Source organism: Rhinolophus sinicus, linkage group LG03 (genome assembly GCF_036562045.2).
Source record: "Rhinolophus sinicus isolate RSC01 linkage group LG03, ASM3656204v1, whole genome shotgun sequence".
Lineage (NCBI taxonomy): Eukaryota > Metazoa > Chordata > Mammalia > Chiroptera > Rhinolophidae > Rhinolophus > Rhinolophus sinicus.
Window position 1 is genome coordinate 122,620,183 of NC_133753.1, and position 26,084 is coordinate 122,646,266.

The following is a 26,084-nucleotide window of genomic DNA, read 5'->3' on the forward strand; positions in this document are numbered from 1 at the left end:
CTCCACTTAATCTTTTTTTAAGGATGCTGTCCAAAGTTACACATGAAAATGCAAATATAAGGAATTCCTCATGGATGGTTTGCTTCTGTAGAGCATATTATTCCTTTTCTTCCAAGACCCAACCCTCTGAGCCCATGCCTTCAGGCAAGTCACTCAATGACACTTTTAAGGAACTCACAGGGTAAGCACAGCTGATTAGAATATTTAAATTTCTGAAGTGCATGGCTATGAACCGTATACCACTTCTCCCAATCTCCAATGCGTGTTTGGCAATTAAACTGAGCATTATACCTGCTTCATTCAACAGTCACTCACTTAATTTATATTTCTTACCTATTAACTGTGTACTAGGCACTGTGATAAGAGTTTAGATATAACAGAGACAGGAAGGAGGGAGGCAAAGGGGGAGGCAGGGAAGAAATGAACTTGCTTTCCTCTATCTTGTCGTTCAGTGGGATGTAAACCAGTAGCTTTTGCCAGGAATACAGTTCATGAACTATACTTCATTTTCAAAAGTAAGTGAATTTTGCATTTGAAACAACCTCCAATGGATCACTTAATTTTCATGGAGTCTGTCTTCTCTGAAGAAGGTTTAAAAGTGGCTGACTTTCTTCTTTCCATTGTTAAATTGTCACCAAGTTATTTTTTAATCCTGACATTGTCCTCAGGCTACTTCTGAGGACATTCATTTCTTTGGGCAGTTGAAAAAAATTCTGAGTCAATTTTCTCTTACACAGAACCAGCCTCTCACTTTGACAACACTTCAAAGGAAGCTTGCTTCACTACACAGAACTGGAGCAGTGTGAGGAGTAGCTGAAAACATGAACCAGTGTTATTGTCCCTATTCTTTGGAAAAAAAAAAAAAAAAAGGCTGGACTTCAACAAATCTGAAATGAGCAAAGTCCTCTTTTGGCCTCTGATCCATCCATCCGTCTTTTCAAATGCTCTTCTTGGTGTTTTCCTCTCTATTTTAACTGCCTAAGTTGTGGGGATTTTTTTGTTGTTGCTTTTGTTGTTGTTGTTGCTTTTTTTTAAATAACAGTTTATGGTATTTGTCCCTTCTTGGAAGTTTTCATTTTAATAGGCTACTTTAAAGATCCTGCCTCTCCCTCTTCTCCTCACATACACCACAGCCTTTACAATTAATGAGATTAACTCTGTTAATGAAATTTCAGATAATGTGGTAACAAAGATTTTGGTAGAGCATGCCTATTCTCAAGACAGATCCAATCAACTCAGAAGCCCACAGCAAATGAATTTTACCTAGTTTTGCTAATCAGTTTAAAATTCCTACAGTTTTCCAAGAAAGACATGGCCAATAGGTACTGAAAAGATGTTCAAAATCACTAGTCACCAGGGAAACGCAAATCAAAACCACAATGAGATATCATCTCACACCTATTAGAATGGCTATCATCAAAAAGTCAAGAAATAGCAAATGGTAAGGATGTGGAGAAAAGGGAACCCTTGCAGACTGTTGTTGGGAATCTAACTTGATACAGCCATCATGGAAAGTAGTATGGAGATTCTTCAAAAAATTAAAAATAGAACTACCTTATGACCCAACAATTCCATTTCTGGGTATTTACCCAAAGGAAACTAAAACACTCAGTTGAAAAGGTATATACACAGCAGCATTATTTACAATAGCCAAGACACGGAAACAACCTAAGTGTCCTTCAATAGATGAATGAATAAAGAAAATGTGAAATATTATTGAGTCATAAAAATAAAAAAAATCTTGTCATTTGTGACATGAATGGGCCTTGAGGATATTATGCTAAGTAAAATAATTCAGACAGAAAGACAAATATCATATGATCTAAGTTATATGTGGAATCTTAAAAAGAAAACCAAAAAAACCAAACTCATAGAGAACAGATTGGTGGTTGTCAGAGGTGCAGGGTAGGATGTGGGAAAAATGGGTGAAGAGGGTCAAAACTACAAACTTTCAGTTATAAATAGTCATGAGATACAATGTACATTGTGATGATTATAGATAATAATACTGTATTGTATATTTGAAAGTTGCTAAGAGAAAATCTTAAAAGTTTTCATTAAAAGAATAAAATGTGTAACTGTGGGCTAACAAATGTTAACTAGACTTATTGTGGTGTTCATTTTGCAATATGTACAAATATCCAATTATTATATTGTACACCTAAAAGTAATACGTTATGTCAATTATATCTTAATAAAAATTCTTTTCTTACATCCTCACAGAAAACAAAAATCAATGATAATTTTTTTAAAAATGGAAAGATAATTTTTCTTTCCATTTTAAAATAATAAATAGGGGCAGCGGAAAGAACGCTCAATAAATTTCAGGCAAAATTCTGAAAGTTGTAGATATTATCCTTAGTATCCTATCTTGAGAAACTTGAAAGAAAAACAATTCCCATTTACCACCAGAACATATTCGCATGAAACCCCATGTTATAGTGTGCAAAGTGAGGGAACTATATTTTGTCTACTAATTTGAGTGTGTCAATGGAAATTTACCCACAAAAGAAGATTGAGAATGATTAAAATCATTAGTGATTTAGAAGCACAGGGTGGACTGATATATATGTGAACTTAGATTTGTAAAGGATATTAGGTCCTTAGGATATGGAGATATATATATTGATTTGATATATATATATATATATATCTTAAGATATATATCTTTGATATATATGTGTGTATATATGTATATATGTATATATATCGATATATATATATAAATATATGTATATCAAGATATATATATATATATATATATATATATATCTTAAGTGATTTGAAATCACAAGGTAGATTGTTGTGTACTGAATTGTTATGACTTCAAATCCATGTTTTGAAATCTGTTTTTAAACAAAGTTGTTTGTGGTTTGAACTTGTTTTGAATAACGAATTTTGATGAAGTTGCTTGGAAGTTGGCTATTAAGACTTTCTTATCAAACTCTCACACCTGGAGCGGAGAGGACCATTACGTCGTCGATACCATAGTAACAGCAGTGGTGTCCATCACGTGATGGACTTTTAAACTTCAGAAGCCAAGATGTTTGACCAGCAACTTGAGAGTGTTCAGTCTGGACAAAGCTATTCTTTGCTGATTTAAGCAGTTTTCCCAAGATCTTCAGACACTTGTTCCTGATGTGGCCAGGCTACTCTTGGTGGGCAGGGCTATTAAACACTGCAACAGTCTCAGGAAGAGAAGGGACATTAGTTCTTGCCTTGATGAGGCTGCTCCTCATAGACAGTGGCACAAGCTGTAGCCACTCACCTTGCCTGCCAACACTGGTGCCATCACCCACTAGAAACGCACCCCAGCAGCAAGGGACCTAAGCAGGCAGCTGATAGTTACAAGGGCTGACTCTATTGAGAACCAGAACTGGTAGAAAGGTACACCTCAACTAAATTTGGACTTTATTTCTTTCATCTCTCATTTGCCTGGAACCATAACATAATTAATCTATCATTGGTTTGGAATACATATGTTATTTCTTTATTGGCTTATTAAGAGATATTATCCTGTATGCTATCGGCTTGTGAAATATTATTATAAATTATAATCACCACAATGAGCCTGTGTTAAATAAATTATTGGCAAATACAGCCTTGGTCTCTGAGCAGAATTTTGCCGTGAACAAAACAGTGTGTAACTGAGCTGGCAATAGCTTCCCCACAGGCAAAGCTGTCTGTGAAGTTTCCCAGACCATCTCCAGATAGGCTATATAAACTCCTGTATCTTGGAATAGCCTGCAGGTAGGAGGAGAAAGGCAAGCAGTTTACGCATGGGCTCTTCCTCTCCTATCTCTCTTTGGTCCAAATCCCCACCATTATGCATGAACTCCCCCACACCCTGAATTGTTACCGGGCTCCTCCAGGAGCACAGGGAAAGGCAGAGCCTCTGAACTCTTGTCAGTGGGTGCTGTGTATGGGGACCCTGAAATGTATGCCAGCAAAAGTGACAGCAGCCTGGGCTTTCACCTATGGAAAGGGACACTCAGGCAGCTCTGGTTGGGAATCTGAAACCCAGGGTGTAGACGGGGATCAGCTGATCTGGAATAGTGAATCAATCGGGTCTGGTATGACTGCAGACCATATGCCATATGAGCCATAAAATTTTTATGTGGCCATAAATTTTGTTAATTCATATTTTTTCTATATCTTATAAGTTCAAAGTTGAGTTTCTGCCCAAGACTCTCTAAAAAGGGGCAAAATCATGTAATATTCAGAAATTTATTTAATAGTTAACTTCCAAGGATGACTGAACTTCAAGCTAAGTACATTCGTTAGAATAGTTTATGTAAAAATCAGGTGTTTTTCAACTTCAATAACAGGAGGTTAAATGTACTTACCAATCTGTAATAATTAACCATCAACCATGACCTCTGTGACTTTGTTTTAAAAAGTTCCCTTATGAAGATTTCATCTGAAAAAATATCCCTTCTGGAAAAAGTTAGTTTGTAACTTTTGTTTGTTAGTTTGTTATTTTTGTAAAATAAATATGTGATTCTATCTGTTTACTTTTAAAGTAAAACACAACATCTCAGTCATCAATAAAAATCACACACACTATATAATTAATGTTCTGTGGGAACAAAATTCTGTCTGTAAGTACATGAATAAAAATTTTGAGACTAGCCATTAGTATCATAGAAGTGAAAAATAACAATATGAAGAAATGATCTTAAATAGGAGTAATTAAAGCAGGAATCAAATGCTATAGACAATATACCAGACCCCTGTGTGGAAGGAGAGGGGTATGGACCCCCACATACGAAAGAGAAATGATAATAAAATTATAACTCATTTAACCAAACCCCTTATTGTATATTTCCATTTTTTCCTAACTTGCTACATTACATTCTAATCAGAATTTTATAATTAAAATGAATCTAAAAATACCTTAAATTGAGACCTATGATAGGTAGTCAAAACCAAAATATTTAATAATTTATTAAGCAGAAATTTAATCATTTATATCCTGTTAGAATAAATCTAATCATTTATATCCTGTGTGAACAGAAGAGTTTAATCAGCTTAGAGGAGTAACTCTCCTACTACTGAGACAGGACCAGGAGAATTTGTTGAAAATATGGATTTATTTAATCAATTCCAATTCAGCAGGTCTGGGTAGACCAGAAATCAGCATTTTATCAAGCTTCCTGATGATTTTAATGCAGCTGGTTGGGGCCACTGTTTGATAAATACTGGCCAAAAGAGAAGTCCAAAGGATCAAAATTTCACAGAGATTCCCCATATACCACCCAAGAACAATGCTGCTCTGTTCCCAGAAATCCCAGACCGCTGGTTCCCAGGGCAGACCCTACAATGAACTATAACCCTGTCTCCTCTTATTCTGATCCATCCCCATTTAGCAAATTTCTTATGATTGGCTTTCCTTGTGGTTTTCCTACAGGGAGAAAATGGACAGCTCTGTCAGCATTGGCATTTGAGGTTGTTTGAATGCCCTTCTCATTGTGAACTAATAAATTGGCACTGAGCTTTTATACATCAGGCTCTCTGGACTCAGTTTGGAAGTGAATCTACTTCCAAAATTTGAATCCTTGTTCAGATGACTGACAAAATTAGACAATTCTCTTAGCTAGGAGGGCGTGAGCCCCTTTCCCACAGTAATGGATATTTGTTATTTTTGCCAGCCTGGCATCCTTTTCCATTTTGGGGGTACAAATTTCCCCTGGGGAATTGCCCTGCTTCTACTTTCTCTCAGATGCCTCCCAAATCTAAACATGCTGTCGTGCGGGAGACCCTGCTCGCTGCGCCATTTGTCATGCAGGGAGGCCTGCGGGGTCTCTGGTCCCGCTCCCCATACACGAACGCAGGATATGGTGAGGCCAAAAAGGAACACCCACGGAGCCATAGGTAGGGGAGTCATACCACTATATTCTCGCTGACGGCACTATACTCTCACTGGAGGCTGGATCCACACTGTCCGCAAACCGCCATCCACACTTGCCAGCCCAGCCACCATCTTCTTGCTAGCCCCCATTCTTCTCTTCTTTCTGCTAGCGTAGCCACAGCAGTTACATTAGTGGCCAATGGCTCACTGGTTACAGCTGATGGCCAACTAGCCACAGCTGATGGCCATGCAATCACAGTTGATGGCCATTTACTACCTGAGCCAGCACCTGTCTATGTGAGGCCGAGAGCCTGGAAACTACTTTCTGGGGCTCTGCCCCCACACATGCCTGTCCATGTAAACTCAAACTTAGAAGTTTCGTTAAAACTCAGCTTTAGAGGTAAAGCTTCGATCTGTTGGTACACGTCATGGAGCTACAAGAGAAAAGTGTGCCTAAGAACAAAGCCATCACGGACAAAAAAACCAAGAGTTACAGACAAAACTACTGAGAGAGAAAGAAAAAGGAACAGTTCTTTAGATATCATTGCTTGGGTCCTGGATACAGACAGTCATACCAGTGGCCTTTGTCTGACATGAACCAACCAATTCCTTTTTTTATTTGAGCCAGTTTAAAATGGATTTGTTTCATTTAATAAAGAAATTGTATTAAATACACCACCTCTATATCTCCACATACAGGGTGTATCTTCCATTCAAGAGCAGCAATTAGGTCCAAAGAGCTACCACTCATTCAGGGGAACATTTAAAAAATTCATCCTCACAGGAAATAAAGACTAGCTGGACTGCCTGCATGCTAAATCTCCTTCATTTAAAAATAAGATGAACCTAATAATTGTCACTAGAAAACAGTGACACCACAGGCTTAGGACTTTTCTTTTCCAAAGATCATCCCCATGTTGCAACATGAAACAGGAACAAAAGCATGAGATGTCTTACAAACCTATGCCATAAAAGTCTTTCCATACTAACTACTTAGGAATATTTCTATAAAAATAGGAATCACCCCTTCAGTGCCCCAAGTAGAAAAGAAAAATTGATGGCCCGACATCATCACAGTCAAGCAACAACCTCAGTTATGAGTATCACCACAGTCAATCAATCACTTCAGTTACAAAAAACAGGGGGGAGGTTACCTGCCACAGGAAAGGCAATGACCAGGTTAACTTCACAGACCTTAATTGCAGACAAAATTATTTTCACCTGCCCTTTTAAAGTTAGGCAATCTTTGCTGCTTATATGCATGACATAATAGGAAAACAATCTCATCATCAGATTGCCGAGAAACCAGTGAAAACATTTTTTTTCCAGAAAAAGTATGCACTGAATACTTAGCCCTCCAATGTGTTAAAGACTTTTGATGCTTTATATAATGGCTCCTACTGTCAGGGTGGGACTGAGTTGCAACATATATCGATATCAGTCATATAAAGCATTGACATTTAGGAACCACCCAGCCTCATGAAATAATTAAACATGGTATAATGTTTATACTCAAAATCTCTTTCCCTGTTGGAAAATAAAGCAAACAAACAAACAAAAACAAACAAACAAAAAACGCCACAACACTAGGAAAAGAGTTAAAAGCTCATCAAAAAGGATAGATATTCAGAAGTGACCACTCATTGCTGTCCTGCTTTCTCCCTAATGGCTGTAAAGCATCCACATTCCATTCTATGCTAGAAAAAACTTGACTCTGGAAAACAGCAAGATAAGAACCAAATCTTTGGAGCCAAAGATGAAAGCAGAGCTGTTGCGACCACTTTCTCAGATGTCCAGGGAGAGTATTGTGTTTGGTGGGATGATTGAAAAGGAAAAGGCCAGTCAAGACTAATACCTATTGCATTTATGTTGGAATTGATACTGAGCATATGGCTAAAACCAGAAGGTGAATCTATACTAATGGATAAATTCAGTTTCAGAGTGTAGTATGCAAAAGCATTATCAAAGTAAGATACCTCAGAGTGTTTGTTTTGGTAAAAACCAATAAACAAACAAAAACCACATAATCACATTCTGCACCTTTTCAGATTCCCTCAACCTCTTCTTCCTCTCTGTCTCTCTCAGTGAGCACTGCTCCCATGGGCAGGTGCCCCTCCACTTTTGGCCTTGGTTAAAACAACGCATTATGTAACATGATGCCTGGATTCCCAAGCAGCCACTGAGGAACCAGGAATATGTAGAGTTAGCTTCCCATGGGGTAAAACTTCACCAACAAGAAATACGAGGGAGCTGGGAAGCTAAGCTCCTCTTTCTTTTTCTCTCCCACCAACTACCCTAAGGTGTAGTTCCTCCTTGCTGCACCTTCTGGAAAAGCCCCAAATGCCAAGCGAGCATGCATGTAACAGTGACACAGTGGATCTCAGCCCAACACCTTGTTAAATACTAGCACGTGTGGTAAACATGGCATTACACTGCATCACATCACATTTTCTTTTGCCTTGTTCACCCTCATTCCAGGGTAGCACATCCCCAAAATACTGAGCACTCTAACCATTGTCTTGGGTGCTGCTTTCTAGAGGATGCCAGAGAAGGCATTGTTGAAACCATTTGGTTGACAACAGTGAAATCCTTTTGTTCACTCGCAATAGGAATTGTATTAATAAAGGAGCAATTTCCCTGCAAATATTCAGCGATACGGGTTTGATTTTGCTTTGCCCTTTGATCTGGAGATGACAAATAAAGCATTCCTTATTTATACAAGGTCTTTCAAAATGCCCCCTTTATGTTGTTATTACCAATAAGTGCAAGGAGCATACTTACACACTGGCGCTTCGGCTATACAGTGCTCTATAACACACTACCCAAAATGAAATGACTTAAAGATGTGGGGTGCTTGCCTGCAACCGTTCCGATCCTGGTGGTACCAGCTGGGGTCATTCACTTGGCCAAATTCAGCTGTTAGTTGGGCTGGAGTAGAAGGTCCAAGGAAGCTTCACTCACAAATCTGTCTCGCTGCTCCTTCAGGCAGCGGCTCATTCTCCCCCAGGCAAGCGGAAGCTTCCTCACGGCCTTGCGGACTCAGCAAAGTCCCACACTGAAGCTGGCTTCCGAGAGGGAGGAAGCAATAGCTGCCCCTCCTCTTGCAGCCTGAGCTCAAAGCCCCAGAATTCACTTTCTTTGAATGTTATTGTCCAAAGCAAGTCACAGAGGCAGCATGACTTAAGGAACAAGAAGCAGACCCGACCTCTTCATGGGATGAATGGTATTTGTGCATAAAAAGGGAGGTTTATATAGCTGCCATCTTGGAGACGATTTACCGTGGTGATTCCCACCCAGAGTTATCTGCAGATTAGAACCATCTGGAGATCTTTTAAAACGACAAAAGCCCAGGCCTCACCCTAAACCAATTAATTCACAGTAGCTTTGTGGGGTGTAGAATACAGACACCTGTTTCTTGCTTTTTGAAGTTTCCCAGGTGATTCCAATGGGCAGGCAAGTTTGGGAACCCTTGATCTACCACAACTTATGAGAAAGTAGGTTTAGAAAAGCAGAAGGCTCTAACCAGCAGTGCCTCAATTACACTTGCGTACATGTCATTTCACAGTACGCTCAGTGGCCTGTCTTGAAACCCACTATGGGTTTAAAATTTAAGCAAAATACCAATCACTTCACAGCACAATAAAGCTGCCATGATAAGCTAGCCTAGCATGCCTCCTAGGGTGACTAACTTTCCAGTCTGCCTGGAATTTAGTGGTTTCCTGGAACACAGGACTTTCAGTGCTAAAACCAGGATGACCAATCGGTCACCTTAGCATTACCTTACCTTCTTCTGCTAGACTGGTCATGTCCCGATGAGTTTTGTTTCTGAAACACAGTTCCATTGTTTAGACCTGCATTTTCCCAAAATCAGTGACCTAGGCCAGTGTTGCTCCAAGTGTGTTCTACAGACTTGCAGCATTAGCATCACCTGGGCACTTATTAGAAATGCAAATGTTGGGAAATCCCGACACTGAGTCAGAATCTCTGGGAGTAGGGCCCAGGAGTCTGTGTTTTAAGAAGCACTCATCTGGCCTGCGATGCTTCACCTTAATCTATCTCTACCATCCCACATAAGACAAAATCAGATTTCTGATTCACGTAAACATAGAAAAAGCATAGCAGGGAGATTCAATCAGTATTAATTCGCCAGAGATGCCTCGACAAAGAGCAGCCAGCATCTTCAGACACATACATGATAATCATCATTTTTGGCTTAGTTTTGGTCAATTATTTATTTGAGGAGCTGTATGAAAAAATTTTACGTCCATAGTAAAGGCTGGAGTCTGGAGTGAGGGGATGTGCTGAGCATAGCTGTCTATAGTCGGCATGGCCTGTCCCTTCCAGAACACATCAAAGCTATCAGTATAAGTCAGGTGGTAAATTTTTCCGCAACCTAGAAGGAAATAATTCTCTACCTTAGAGTTAAGCAGAGAATCAAGCTATGTCTGTGACTGCATGCTTAGCTTTCAAGTTGAATTTATAGTAAAAACCATTTAGGCTTCAGTAATTTAGAAATTATGCTTTGTTGAACTAACTTGGGCTGAAGTTTACCGACGTAGGTATGACAAAGATTTCCTCCAAGCAAATTAATACCCTAAAATTTTAACCACCTTAAAAGAGAAACAGATGTTTTTAAGGACTTACCTGTTTATATTCAACAGATGTTAGTAATTACATATGAGTCTTAGTCATACACGAAAGAAGAGGCTCTAGTGCAAAACACTTTGTTGGTACTATTACTGCATGAACTGGAAATAAAACAAAGGTATTTCTTAAAACATACCTACTGAAATTCAGACTTTTTCCAAATCAGACTAGTCTTCCTGCATACAAAACAAAAATTTTAGCAGGATTTCTTTACCAGTAAATAACATATAACTTGATCCCTAATACACAGAAGCAAATGAAATGTCAAAAGCCCTTTTCAAAGCTCACCTGTGATAAATTTTGGCTTTCATTTCTCATGCATTTCACAAACGTCATATTTAAAGTCAAAGAAAATGACCAGTTAACCAAGATTCCCCCTGCATAAGATAATATAATCAAAGGTACTCTAGTAAAGGTTGGAGATCTGTGGAAGGAGGTGGGTGGCTCCGTCAGTCTTTCTGAACTGCGAGTCAAAATCCACCCCCTACAACCCTGCAGGTCTGCCCCACCCACACATTCCGTGGGCAGCAAAAAGACATATTTTAATAATATCGTCCACAAACATAAAAAATACAGGAGATTTGAAAAACATGTTTTCAACAACAAAATTACTTTCCCATGTTATAATTACATGAGAAAAAGTCTGTGAGCTTTACTTTCCCTAGATAAATTTCTAAAAACAAAACAAAGCATATTCCTTCTGTCCATAACCATAAGCAGATTTTAACCTCTGATGTATTGTGTATCCGAAGACTTCTATTCCATAAATGACCAACTGCTGTTTAAACATCTCTGAGAAAATGTAAATAAGTAATTCCATTTTTAAGGAGGCGAATGTGACTTCTATATTCTTTCCCTATTCAAGAGAAACATCCAGCAATACTACTGACTGAACAAGCATTGTGAAACTGAGGATGAAAATGTTCTTCTGCCACTTCCCATCTACACAAGCTAAGTTAATCAACCTAGCTTCTCTTTCTGATCCCTTCCCTCTGGGGAAACCCCCTGAACTTCCCTTGGGCTTTGTCTCATAGCCAGTACCAAGATGGAGTCCTGGAGATAAAAGAACTTACACAAAGCCACCTGAATGGAATGAATTGTCAGTTTAAGTCAACAGGGAGCAAAGATCCCAAAGGGAAGCGAAACTTGGCAATCAAATCAAAGCAGGTAGACTCAGAATCAAAAATCGACCCCAGCCCCACAAAGGTGGTGAACTTGACTGATCCCTGAATAAGAACAATGAAAGGACAATGGAAGAGGCTGGAAGACAGATCATGGCAGTGTCCTGCAAGGAGAGTTTGCCTTATTTAAAAGCCTCTGCTCAATGGAATCTTAGATTTCATTCATAAAAGAAGAGTAGTAATCTCTACCTATTTCATAAAGCTGTTATGACAATCACATAAAATAATTTGAAGCGAACATGATCTATACTTTGTGAATATATGTGCAAATACAAGGGACCATCACTACTTCTATGTTCACACCACTCTTTCCAGCACTGGGTTGAGGGACTGGCTTTGGGGTCAGGGGGGCCTGCAGCAGAAGGGAACCCACAAATAGGTATATTGTAATTGTCTATTTATCTGCATCCCTAACTAGACTGTGATTTCCTTGAAAGCAGGGACTGTGTCTTAGTCATCACTGCATCTCTATTTACATATAGTTAAGACATTCAATCACTGCTTATGGAATGTTGAATGAATAAATTCTGAATCCTCACTGTTATTCAGACTCCTGGCTGGTCATGAATTATGTACAGAAATACAATGTGGAGTAATGTGAGAAATGAAACAGCAAATGACCGTGTGCCCAGGAATAGTTTCCCATCTGCCAAAAATGGCCACTACCTTACTGCCAGAGCACTGGTTCCTCAGGATAAGGAGCCTAAATTCTTAGCATTGGAAGCATTCCCTGAAAGGAGGCAATTAAATGCCTTGGAAAATGATAACAGCTAAACTTTACTATGTCCTTATCATATGCCAGGCACTATGCTGAGAAGCTTCACATTATTATCTTATTTAAAACTCACAACAAAATAAGGAGGTTGTGTTATTATCCACATTTTACAGATGAAGAAACTGAGTCTCTGAGAGAAGTTAAGTGATTGCACCAAGCTGTATGTGGTAGAGCTAGAATTGAACTCTAGGTCTATTTTATTCCAAAGCTTACATTCTTAAGTAATACTGTATCCGGCTATACAGAAAAGAGAGGTCCTTGTGTGTTTTTCATTAGTGAGACTAGGATGGTCTCATCTTAACACCATGCAAAAATAGGAGAATGCTTCCTCCTCCCTCCCTCTCTCCCTTTCCCAATTCCTGCATACATACCAAAAGCCAGTCACTGTGCTGGAGCTAGAGGTACACCAGTGAATAGAGACAAGGGGTGGCTATTTGAAGAAAGGAGACACACAGGTAAACAGATGTGAACTGCAATGAGAGGGTGGTTGCTGGGGAACTAGATTTCGGCAGGGTGATAATGTGGCGACAAGAAAGAAGCTTATCAGGCTCGGCATCAGGAGGGTGTTGGGAAGACAGGTGCTGCAGAGAAGACCTAGCAGGATGATGGGATGGGACAGCTGGCCTGACGGCCTCAGTAACCATTTCTTACATGAGCTGTCACAAAGGACAACACAGCCTGAGGTGCTGTGGAGTTGGCTGGTAGGAATGCCAGTCCCAAGCTCGTTACCTGGTGATGACCAACTCACTGGCTTCAAAGTGAATCTTACGGCTGCCTTTGTACCAATGCCTCGGATCCTTTCATTCAGCCCCTCGGTCCTGTCTCTTCTTGCTGATTTCTCTCTGTACCAGCACCGACAAGGTCTGCTCGTGGATGACTTCCTGATTTAGCTCAGGCCTCCCTTATGTTCCTTTTCTGACCCTCGGGGGGCGCTCCTGGCCACTCTGTGTCTTCATAGAGTGTCACGTGTGGGTACCCAGAGTTACTCAGAAAAGCCAGAAATGGCAAGGACATTCTGTGTCTTCTTTGCCATTTCTGGCTTCTCTGAATAGCTCTGAGTACCCACATGTGACTGTGGTCCTCAAAACCCTGCTCACATCCTCCTAGGGGACTGGGAGAACCATCAGACTTGCTTCAGCCTCAGGACAGATTGAAAACTACACAGCTTCAACCTTTAGATAATGGCAGGGGCCAGATACTGAGGATATTTCCACAGTTTCCTCTCTAGTTCTTCACATCTGCATTGTTTATGTATTCTTCTGTCATGTAATCAACCAATATTTATTGATAACCTATTCTACTTTACACTCTGCTGGAAATAAAAAAGACAAATAAAATTTATCTATTTCAAAGGAATTCACAATCTGACACTGACAAGTAAGCAGCGGAATTTGAATTATATCATCTACAGGCTCAGAGTTCTACATTTATGTCTTGTCCCAAATTCTCCCTCAAGTTTCAGACTTATACTCAGTTCCCTACCTGGCATTTTTATGTGGCTACGTAATATCATTTCAAAATTAATGTATCTAAAATATGATTGTCTTCTCTTCCCATTCTTCTTCTTCTCTGTAACAGCATCAATATTCTCATAGTAAAAAAAAAAAAATCCAGGAGCCACATTTGATTCCTCTCTTTCTCTATGAATAATCTCTCAATGAGTCCTGTCTATTCTACCTCCAAAAACCTGTCCTAAATCCATCTACTTCTCTTCAAGTCCATTGTCACCACTCTGATGCACAAAGGGCTATTACAGACCAACAGAGCCCTTTGTGCATATGTGAAAAAAGGTGTCCTTCCTCCAGGCCTTCACAGCCCAGCAGCAGGACGCGTGCTGGCAAGTAGAGCATGGGCTGGATTTCAGCCTCCACTTGACCTCCAAGCTGGTGCTCTGTGCAGTAAATAACCTACAGAAGCACAGCTATGTTCCTGCCATCATTTTCTCTCTACTACTGCAGTGGCCTCCTAGGCGCCCCTCCAATAGTCTATTCTCCACATAGCATCCAGAGTGGCCTCTTAAAATCTTAAATCCAATCACTTCACTTCCCTGCTTAAAATTCTTCATTCTTTACCTTGACCTACAATGCCCTACATGATCTGGTCTCAGTCTACCTCTCTGACCTGCTGGCTCACCTTTACTCTGACCACCTTTCTCTTCCTTAAAAACATAAAACATCAAGCTCCCTTCCCTCTGACTGAGGTGTCTTCTTTCCTACATTTCACTTTGGACCATAGTAGATAGAACAGGGTTCGTCTTAATATTTGATTCATCACATACTCGCATCATTGGTCCATGCATGCTCTGCCTTATTTCATTATTTACTAGTTATTTTTAATAATACAATAAGAAAACCTGGCCCTACCAGCCAACACACAGCTGGGACTTTGCCAATGACTTGCCTCTAACCATGTGGTCCCCTGCTTCTCCCCACCTCAGGTAACCATAAGCACAAATCTCAAATTCTCATGCTCTTGCTTTTCTATTTAAATAATGTTGTTGTATCTACATGTATTCCTAAATAGTTGGGTTTTTTATTTTAGTAGTTTTTAGTATTATAAAAATTATCATTCTATATGTAATCTTTTAGAAAATTTTCAGTTAGTGTTATATTGTTAAAATCCAATTACATTGTTGTGTCCCCTATTCATTTTCGACTACTATATAATATTCCTCTGTGTGCCAATATTGCACTATTCATCTACTCACCAGTGATGGGCATTGGAATGTTTTCCAGGTTTTCATTATTGAGAACCAGACTATTATTAATATTCATGTACATGTCTTCTGTTGGACACGTGGAAGAGCTACTAATAAGTATAAATCTAAGAGAGTTGAACTATTAGCTCACAGGTATATAAATGTTTGAATTAGGATATAATGCCCAACTATTTTCCAAAGTCATTATACCAGTTCATATTCCCACCAACGTTAGAAGGTCCTATGAATCCAAAGCTTCTTCAACCACTTGATATTGTCAAACTTTTAAATTGGGGGCCAAGCAAATGGGTGTAAAATGATATTTCCATGTCTTCTTGACTTGCATTTCCATAATTACTTAAGATAGCAACTATCACTTCAGATGTTCACTGGCTATTTCTATTTCCTCTCCTCAATGCTTCAGTGTCTCAGCCTGAATGTTCCCACCACAACGAGAATGTTCCTGACCACTCACCATGTGAAGGTTGCCAATCTCTAGTGTATTACTCTGCTCTCTCTTCTTTGTGGAGTCTACTACTACCCGAAATTACCTAGTTTATTTGTTGATATATTGTCTATGTCCCTCAACTAAAGTGCAAGAGCCAAGGGCTTTGGTTGCCTTGTTCACTCCTCCGTCTCCAGTGCCTAGAACAGTGCCAAGCTCAGAGCAGATGGATGAATATGTGATGACAGAGATATGTAATGGATTAAGAGTTGTATTCTAAAGTCAGAAGCTCTGAATTTCAATATCAGCTCCTCCACTTACTAGCTGTATAATCATGAACAAATTACTTTAAAAATATGTTCCTGAGTTGCACCACATGTAAAAAAGAGATAATAGTACTCCTTATCTCATGGGGTTGCTATGAGGTTTAGAGTTAATACTAGTAAGTTCTTAGAACACCACCAAAAATATAGCAAGTGCCTGATAAATGTCAAGTATTATTATCAATGTGTGATTTTTTATTACTACTCCATGGTTTGCAAGCACAAAGCACCAAACTAGCCTGGACCCAATGAGCTTGCTCCTCTCCCACACACTCTATACCACCCTCCTCTCATTCCCACAGCCTCGAGGAAAGTAGAGGGGCATTTGATTTTCCAGAGAATGGTCTGATCATCCCACACAAGAAGTTAAACACAGCACAGAATAGGTGCTCCACAATGCTTGATGAATAAATGATTCATAAACCATCAATGCATACACCCTACAATCCTACGTGATCCATGTAGTCAGGACAATCTCTCCTCTCCCTTTATTCTGGTTCATATTTTCAAAGAGGGGAAAGGGAAATTAGAAAAGGGGATGGCAAAGAACTATAAGTAGACTAGCTAAGGAAAGAGGGGAGCAGAGAACTGAGGCAAGAGAGCAAGGGAGGAAGGGGAAAGAGTTGTGGGGGGATGGGAAATTTCAGATCGTACTGTGGCACTGGCCTCTAGTGTAGAACATTAAAATGCTGAAAATAAGAAAATAAGGGAGTCCCTCCACCAACTACCCACCCGGGGTAATTTCTCTTTCTAAGGTATAAATAGGTGCAGGGAAAAGGTAGACCAGAAAGACAGGTGGAAAAGGGATCAGAGACCCAGGGTGGGGGAGGGGAGAAGGGGAAGCCCAAGGCAAACTTCACCATCTCGCTTGAGGATGGTCCCCGTTAAATCTGTGGCCCCCAGTCAATGTCACCTTAGCTGCGAGCTTACCTTGTTCTGCAACCAGGAGCCCCACTCCATTTGGAGCTTTCCGTGTCCCAACGTGGGAAACGCGGCCTTGGTTAAATGCGCCAAGAGGCGAAGCCGAAGTGAGATTCCACTGAGAATTCCGGCAGGTTCACTGGGAGAAACTGTTTCCATTTGAGAAGGATCAGGAGTCCTGGCCACGGACCAGCTGCCTCTCCGGGTGTCAAATTCCGTGACAGCTCACCGCCCAGGAGAGCGACGTCCCTCCCATCCCCACCCCCCACTCGGGCGCTCCAAGCACCCGCTGGGGAGTCGAGGCGCGCGGGGGCGGGGGGGGGGGGTCTGGCCAGGGGGCCTGGCAGGGCGAGCCGGGAACCCCCTGCCCACTGGCGGCTGGTCGCGCTCACCTTCGGAGAACCCAGCTCCTACTTGCGGGTTCTTGCTTCAGCACCAATCGTGCTCAATACTGGTGACAGGATGCCCTGCCTGAACTGGGGGACTCCCTCCTTCAACAGTCCTTGGCTGGCATGGACCAGCCGGTCTGCCGGGGCTCAGAATGCTCAGGGGTATGCAGCCGCCAAAAATAACCACACACACACACACACACACACACACACACACACACACGCTGTTTCCCCTTGATCGTCCCTCCCTGGGAAAGTAACTGTCCTTAAGCAGCATAACGCAGCATGGGGGAGGGCACCCTGCGCTGAAATATGAAAGCCAACATTATTTCCAAGACCAAATTTGGTGATGGTTTTAACTTTAAGGTTTGAATTTAAGCCGCTTAAAAAAAAAAAGACAAGGACCAAATTCCCTCGTGTGTGTGTGTGTGTGTGTGTGTGTGTGTGTGTGTGTGTGTCGAAGTTCAGGTGTTAATCAGAGCTTCAGAGGAAGGAGAGGGAGGGAGAGAAATCACAGATGGTGGTTTTCCCAGTACAAGGTTAGAAATGCGTCTTCATTTCCGTGCCCAGCATGCTAGCCATCACGCCCTCCCCCGCTGAAGCTGCCAGGGAGCCGCGAGGCGTTGAGGGGGTTAACGCCGCCCTCGCGCCCGCCCTCCTCGCCGGCATCCCCGGGCCCAGAACGCGCCGGGCGGAAGGAGGGAGAGCCGGGAATCTCCCGCTAGCTCCCCCTCCGCCAGGCTCTTCCCGCCCCGTTCTATTTATAGCTCCACTGCCAGCTGCTGCGGGGAACTCACCAGCCGCGCTGAGCATTTCGGGCTCCGTGAGCCTTGCAGAGACAAGAGATGTTCATAAATTCTGAGAATGGCAGAAATGTTTCTAGCCTTCTAGATTTTGATTGCTACTGTTCACACTGTTTCATATATTCCATTTCCTAGTGACGGGGCGGGGCGGGAGGGGCGGAGGGAGAGAGAGAGACAGAGAGAGAGAATTTTGAGTCAGGTGAATTGCAGGCAGGCAGTTTGTCATGCTGGGGACCTTTTGTTATTAGATGCCTAGGGGGAAAAGTCCTCCATGGATTTACTGGCTTCAGGCTCATTTCACGTTTTCTGCAACACTAAACCTGTTTAGGTTTTGTCAGTCACACGGTCAAAAGAGGTATGAAGCTACTTCACAAAGGAATGAAAAAACCACCTCCTCTATCATCTGCCTGCTTTCTGGAGGTCTGAGGGCTGTCAGCATAATACACACATCTGGGTGGTCTCTGTGTCAAATCCCACACAAAACTCCCATAAAAAACAGTCTAGTTATGGTGTCACATATGAGTTCCCAGCCCCAGTGGATCTTGGTGACACAGAAGAAAACAACATCTACTGCTCTGAGGCTTATGTTCAGCATAAAATGAAGCGTCCTGCACCAATCTAGGAGGTCCTAAACTGATGATACCTGGCTCCCAAGCCTCTGCCTTCAAGTACTCCTTCCTGGACCAGTTCTTGTGCCCCTGTGCTGTGCAAAGCCCCTGAAGGAGCCCTGGGTGCTGCAGAGAACACGGGCAGCATCTGCCCTCACAGAACTTAGCCAGTAGGTGTGGAAGGAAGCCCTGACTCCACCAGGGGCATTCCTGCAGGCCTGAGGTGGGGGTCTAAGCCCATGCGCCTCTCTCTTCCTTCCCTGTCCTTCACCTCCCATCTGCGGGTTTGTCTGTTAGAGCTGATCCTAATAGAGTGAGAGGTTATTATTTATTTAGCTCTATTTAATCAGAATGATCCTTGAATAGGGCTTCTGATTAATTTAATTTTCTAGCTATCTATGGACTAGGCAGGAACCCCTTTTGGTTTGGGTTCTTGTTGTTGAAAAGCTTTGGCCCTGTATTCCCTTTCCTGCCCTAGCACAGAAAGGGTACTGGACATACTGTTTCTGAGCCGAGTCAGGATCCAGCAGTGCATCAGGGAAATGCAAGAGAAAGTCCCTGGAGCTCGTGTTCTGAGTTCATCCTGGCTATTTATATGATCTTGTTGAACTTATTTATTTGTGTATTATTTCCTTAACTGTAAAATGTGAATAACAGTAATAATACATACCTCATGGTGTTCTTGTGAGATTAAATGTGATAATCTATGTAAGTTGCTTAGACCAGTGCCTGGCCTGCAGTAAAGCTCAAAAGGCATTAAATGTTATTACTATTGTACAAAAATGAGCTGGAGTTGATTTGGTTGAATTTGTGCAAAGAAGCGTTACATAAAATCTATTTTATCTATGTAAATCCACGATATAAGTGGGTTTCCTTTTCTTTTAAATATACTTTTAAGTGTAGTTGGCATACAATATTATATTAGTTTCAGGTGTACAACATAGTGATTCAATATTTATATACCTTAAACTGTGATCACCACAAATAAATCCAGTGACATGTGGAATCTAAAGAAACAAAGCAAACAAACAAAACAAAACAAAACAAAAACAGATTCATAGACACAGAGAACAAACTGAGTAGGTTTCCTTTTCATTGTACTAAAGCAGATTCCCCATCATATTCCATATATTTGGGAGGCCCCTCATCACTGACCCTTCATTTGTTTCTTCCAGGAAAAGAAAATATCCTCTCAAAAGGCTTTTGAAAAGTCCTGCTGCTAATCTATATAAGACCCACTCTGACGCCCGGGGTAAATAATCTCCTGCTTACAGGGGTTCACTGCTATCCTGAGGATAATATTTTGATATATGAAAAATTCTTTAAACATAAAAACAGTCTGAAGTTTTCCAAGAGACTACGAATGGGAAGTATGTCTGTTTAGCTGAAAATCAAACCTCAACACAGGATTGTCTAGTGTCTAATTTCCCCACCTAAAAATTAGGCTCTAGAAGAACTGGGTCCTGTGCAGACGTGGTCTGCACGTTCTTGCCAAAGAGTTATAACATAAAGTGCCCAGGAACCTCCCCCAAGTTACTTGGTGGTGGTGGTTTTCTTCTGTGTCAAACTAGCTAAGCTGGAAAATGTTTCTCAGAAACCCCTTCCCTGTATGGTTGTGGGCTAGGATGGACTGGGAGAAATTTGCACAAGATTTGGAAGGTAGAAGTGAAGCAGCAGCCATGTTTGTACTAGGAAGGTCAGTGTAAGGTCAGGTGCTGTTACAGCTTATGTACCTTGTCACGAATTTGCTGGCTCATCTTGTCAGCATGACATAGCAGCTGGGGCTGCAGCAATTCCTGCTGGTTCCTGCTGTTTTTCCAATTCCTGGATAAAGTGCATGTTAGTTCAATGACAAAGGGTACCAGCTTTTCCTACAGGTCACCAGCATCATCAGAGTTGGAGATTTGGAGGTGTTAGGATTAGTGCAGGTTTTACTTTGTCCTCAGGGTATCCTTGTTCTGTCATGTCTGTATCAGTGAGGGTTCCACCAGAGAGACAGAACCAGTAGGAGATATATGTTGAGAGAATTATTGCAGGGAATTGGATTACACTGGAAACTGGCTAGGCAAGTCCAAAATCTGTAGACAGGTAATCAGGAAGGACAGGGGGGACCCTCTCAGACACAAGGTGAAGCTGCCGTCCAAAGGAGGGATTTCATATTCCAGGAAGCCTCATTTCTGCCTTTCAACTGATTGAATTAGGCTCACCCAGATTATCAAGGATAATCTTCTTATTTAAAATAAACTGATTATAGACTTTAGTCACATCTACCAAATGCCTTCACAGCAAGTGATTGAATGACTTGCTAGCCAAATTGGCACAAAAACAGCCTAGCCAAATTGGCACAAAAACTGTCCATGAAAATGTCCACTTTTCCTGCTAAAGGGCCTGTCATACTGTCTTCAGGCCCAGGACTATACATGGAATGAACCCAGTAGAACATAAACGTTTTAACCCGTGTCATAGTTAGAAGGTCAACGCTCTTAGTGGACCTGCTTTTCTGATCACACCCTGACTATGCTGATATTGATACAGTGACACTCAAATTTGCTACTCTCTTCCCTTTCCACTACCCTGCTGTCTAGAATACAGATATGATGACTAGATGAGTGAACGTAGACATGAGGGCAAGGGCCACACTCCAGGAATGGTGGAGAAGTGAGCTGCAATCAGGAATCATGAAGATTGCAAAGCTACCATACCACCCCTGAGCAGCCTGTCTCTATATTTCTCTTGCATGAGAGAGAAATCAATGTCTATTTCATTTAAGCCACTGCTATATTGGTGTTTATTGTTACTTGGATCAAACCCGTTTTTGACTGATCTGTAAGTACTGTGTCTTACACATAGAAATACATTATAAGTAAGTATCAATTGGAAGACTCAAGAATTGGAGCATCATACATTAGAATGAGAGAAAAAGTCACTGAACTATTTTATTTCTTTTCATCTAATTTTTAGGGGAAATCTGTTGAAAGTAACCTTATATTTTACAAAGGCAGCCACTCACTCTAAAGACTTAAGCTCAGTTCCTTTAATTCTCTGGGTCTAGATTGTCACACCTATAAAATGAGAGCTTTGGACCAGGTGGTTTCCAGGGTACCTCCAGATCTGAAGTGTGTGATATCACCTGAGAACATAGGGGGCGCCAGAGAGAAGGGGTGCTCACCAGGACGGGAATAAAGTCAGAACGTCAGGATGAACCAGTGCAAAATTTATCAGTCAGGTTGGAAATTTTGTTTCCAGAAAACCTATGACAATTGTTTTACATGAATTATCCACGCCTTCTCCATGCCTTCCTTATAATGTAAATATAGGTTGTACAAGAATTTTAATCTTTGCCTTTTTTGATCACTGATACGTCCTAGAATGGCATCCCAGCACAATGCAGGCTCTCGGTAAATATTTATTGAGTAAATAAATGGATGAATGAATGAAACAGGTGTTAAATACCCATGGTTGATATGAAGGACAATTTCAGACTTATTGATTAAACCAGAGAACAGATTAGTGGTTCAACTCCTGCTAATACCCAGCCCAGTATACTCTGCGTCATTAAATATTGTTTTACTTTCAACTCAGAAAAACTGAGGAACGAACTGATTTCCCAATCTGAATGGTAACCTATAAAAATGTTAAAGAAAATGCCAAGCAAATGTCATGTTTAGAGAAGTTTCTGACTCACTAACTCATGAAGTTATCGTAGGTACGCACAGTGCCTGGCACTGGGGGCTTTGAACCATTTAGCTGCGTAACTGTAAAGAGGAACGGGCGCATTCAGTATTGTACTCATTACACTCTATGAATTCCTGCTGTGCTCATACAGGGAAGCCACCAAACTCCATCCTCGATTTTTTTATCTACCGTTTTTTGCCTCCGAGAATTTCTCCCACAATTTTTCCTCTGTTTGAAATGCTTTAGCTTATCATTTGCAACAGTTTGATCTTGAAAAATCTTTTAGGTATTAGCTTCAATCACCTCCTCCAGAAAGCCTTCCCTGATTCTTTCAGATTAGAATTAGGCTGACAACTACAGAGGCTATGGCAATATACCACTCTTCTACTTAATACAGCCTTTCTCCTAGAATGCATACTTCTGCACTTATATTTATAATAAGCTCATATGTCATTGGTAAATAAGGGATAGACAGTGCACTTGTTGGCTCATATATAATTTTTTCTCTCCAGCATATTAATGTTTTATACCAATAATAGCAGTAGAAAACAAACTACACTAATATAGCAAAATACAGCAAACCACAGAGGAATATTAACCCATTCAGTCACATTCTTCTTTGGTTGATGTATTCTCTCTTGGAAGGGCTTATGCATGATTATTCCTAACTCTGTACATTTTTTTCTTGGTTCCCTAACTCATCAGCCTCAACTTTTCCTTATACCAACTCCATCAAGCCATGCTTACCTTTTAATTTTCTACATAAAAGCCTATATTTTTTGTACAGTGTATGCCTTTTAACTGTGCAATCATTTGTATTAGGATTGTGATTGTTTTTGTTGATGCTCTGGTTATAGAGTTGCATCAGTTTTAAGTGATCGGGAGGAAGCAATGAATTTTCATTTCTAACCTTATGCTCTTAAGGTAGATATTACTAAAGTACACCATTATTCAGGTCTTCTCTAATTCTGAACACAAAAAGGAATCATACTTCTTCACCACCTTGCCAATGTGAAGCTTTCCAACTCTCTCTCACCTAGAGCCACTTTGGAGGGTCTCCCTCAGCCTGAGACCCTGAACAATAATGATGAGCAGAGCTTATACTGCAGACTAATTCTGGACATCATTATTTGCTGCTTTAAGCCCCTGAGATTTTTCCATAGATTAACTTGATTTATTCATAGTTTGGTATGTGGCGTAGAATGATGCCATAACAAAATCTTAAAATATGTGGTATTGGCTTAAGTAGTAGTTCTGTTGGCAATGAGTAAACTGATAATGGAAGATATAAAACTAATGTCCATGTTACACAAGGAAAAACACTTGGTAACACTGTTGCCCACAAAAACTTGGGTGTAGTTATGCACCAATGAATAAGCAGCAATGGGAAATTGGTGACAGGGAAGTCTGGGAAGAGTTATGTAAATAGATCTCTCTGAATGGGCAAAAAATGTGAAGATATTCATATTCCATGTGACTATTCACCAAAGGGTGACCTCAACAGAGGATTTTAATAATAAGTAGATAGAATGACCTGTTCCATGGATACCAGTCAGCCTCACTTCCCAGCCACCTGTCATCACCCAATGGCTCATGAACAAAGTGGCCATGGTGGCAGGGAAGGAGGTTATGCATGGGCTCAGCAACATGGACTCCCACTCACCATGGCTGACTGGGCAATGGTCCCTGCTGAGTACCCAATCTGCCAGCAGCAAGAACAGCACTGAGTCTCCAACATGACAGCACTGACTGGGATGATCAGCCAACTATCTAGTGGCAGTGACCACATTGAACCACTTCCATCATGGACTCGTGGACAGGGCAACATTTTGTTCTTACTAGAAGAGATACTTATTCTGGGTATGGGTTTGTCTTTCCTGCACACAATGCTTCTGGCAAAACTACCACCCATGGACATATAGAATGCCATATCCACTGTCACGCAGCACTGCTTCTGAGCAACGAACTCATTCACAGAAGATGAAATGAGGCAATGGACCCAAGTCATAGAGTTCACTGGTATTACCATGTTTGCCACCATCCCAAAATAGCAGGCGTGATAGAGCAGTGGAATGAACCCTTGAAGACTTGGTTACAGTGCCAGTTAAGTGGGAAAGAACTTGGCCAAATTGTGTTCTATGTTTTGTGGAATGTGCAAGTTAAAAGTGATAAACTTGAATAGTTAGCTGAGGTTTCTAAGCAAAGTGTTGAAGGTACAGCCTGGTTTCTCCTGACTGCATGTGGTAAAATGTGAGAGAAGGTAGAGAGATAAACCAAATAAATTGTTAGCCGCAGGGACACTACCATTTGGACTAAAGGGGACAGAGGCAGGATGAAATGAAGGAAGGCTGTCAGAGTTCTGGGGTTCTACATGATAGGATCATAGAACTATCTGGCTACCAAAATGCATTATCTGTTCAAGAAGAGAAGAATGATCCCAAGGGTGATTAAAAAATCAGCAGGGCTCCCACTGCCATCACAGACCTGAGGGGCAAGGCCATCTTCTCCTTGATTTCTAAGGGCAAGGCTATCCCCTCCTTATTTTCACTGGGCCAGGCTAATACCACCCAGTGCCTCAGGGGCAAGTATCATGCCCCAGTGGGCCTGGAGATCAGAGAGGATGAGGCTAGAGGATTATTCTTGGGCCTCAAAAATGACAGGGGGCAAAAAACACTAATGGATTTGATCTGTTAGGTTTTAGACTTGCTTGGGACCCATCATCCATTTTGTCTTTCCAATTATTCCCTTTTGGAGTGGGAATGTCTGCCCTATGCCTGTCCCACCATTATATTTTAGAAACACATAACTTGTCTTGTTTCACAGGTTCACAGTTGAGGAAGAATTTTTTGCCTCAGAATGAATCGTATTATACCTTGAGTCTCACCTATACCTGATTTAGATGATATTTAGATGACACTTTGGACTTAGAGCTGATGCTGGAAAAAAATAAGAATTTGGGGGCTGTCAGGATGAATGTTTTTGCATGTGAGAAGGACATGAATTTTGGGGGGCCAGAGAGTAGAATTTTGTGACTAAAATATGGCCTCCAAATCCCTATGTTGAAATCTTAATACCCAATGTGACTATATTTGGACATAAGGCCTTTAAAAATGTAATTAAGGTTAAATGAGGTCCCAAGGGGTGAGGTCCTAATCCAATATGAGTGGTGTTCTTATAGAAGAGAGAAAGAGAGAGACACTGGGATCAATGCACACAGAAAAGACCATGTGAGGAGAAAGCAAACAGACTTCCATCTGCAAGCCAAAAAGAGAGGCTTCAGGAGAAATCAACCCTACCAGCACCTTATCTTGGCCTTCCAGCCTCCAGGACCATGGAAAAATAACTGTTTGTTACTTAAGCCACCCTGTCTGTGGTACTTCATTATGGCAGCCCTAGAAGACTAATTCAGGCCATAATTGACAAGGTAAAATAAAGAAGAGTTAAGTTCCAATAAGATTTGACTGATTTTCAAAAAGAAGTGGAACTAAGTAGAAAGAGCACAAAATATTCAGAATCCTTTGGAGTTAAATGACAACGTTTTCTTCACTTTGAAAAATAAAAGGTAAGCGTCAGTATGCTTTTAAGAGACAAATGACCATATTTTAAAAAATCAACTTTAATTACAAACAATAAAATTTATATTTTACATATACATTCTGGTGAGTCTTGGCAATCATAGATAACCAATCAAAATATAGAACATTTTCATCTCCCTAAAGGGTTTCCTTCATGTCCCTTCCCAACCTCTTTCTACTCATGCCCCCAATC

At 41.0% G+C, this 26,084-nt stretch overlaps 1 protein-coding gene across 2 annotated transcripts in view; it reads right to left on the minus strand.

Annotated features, from left to right (window-relative positions):
• KCNN2 (potassium calcium-activated channel subfamily N member 2) overlaps nucleotides 1-17,387 on the minus strand; it is a 383,473-nt gene extending 366,086 nt beyond the window's left edge. The window contains exon 1 of one of the 2 annotated variants that reach the window (XM_019727805.2): nucleotides 16,851-17,387. The gene's annotated coding sequence lies outside the window, so the exon portion shown is untranslated. The remainder of the gene's footprint in view (nucleotides 1-16,850) is intronic. The other variant, XM_074328595.1, reaches the window with a different exon arrangement.
• Nucleotides 17,388-26,084: the final 8,697 nt, after the last annotated feature.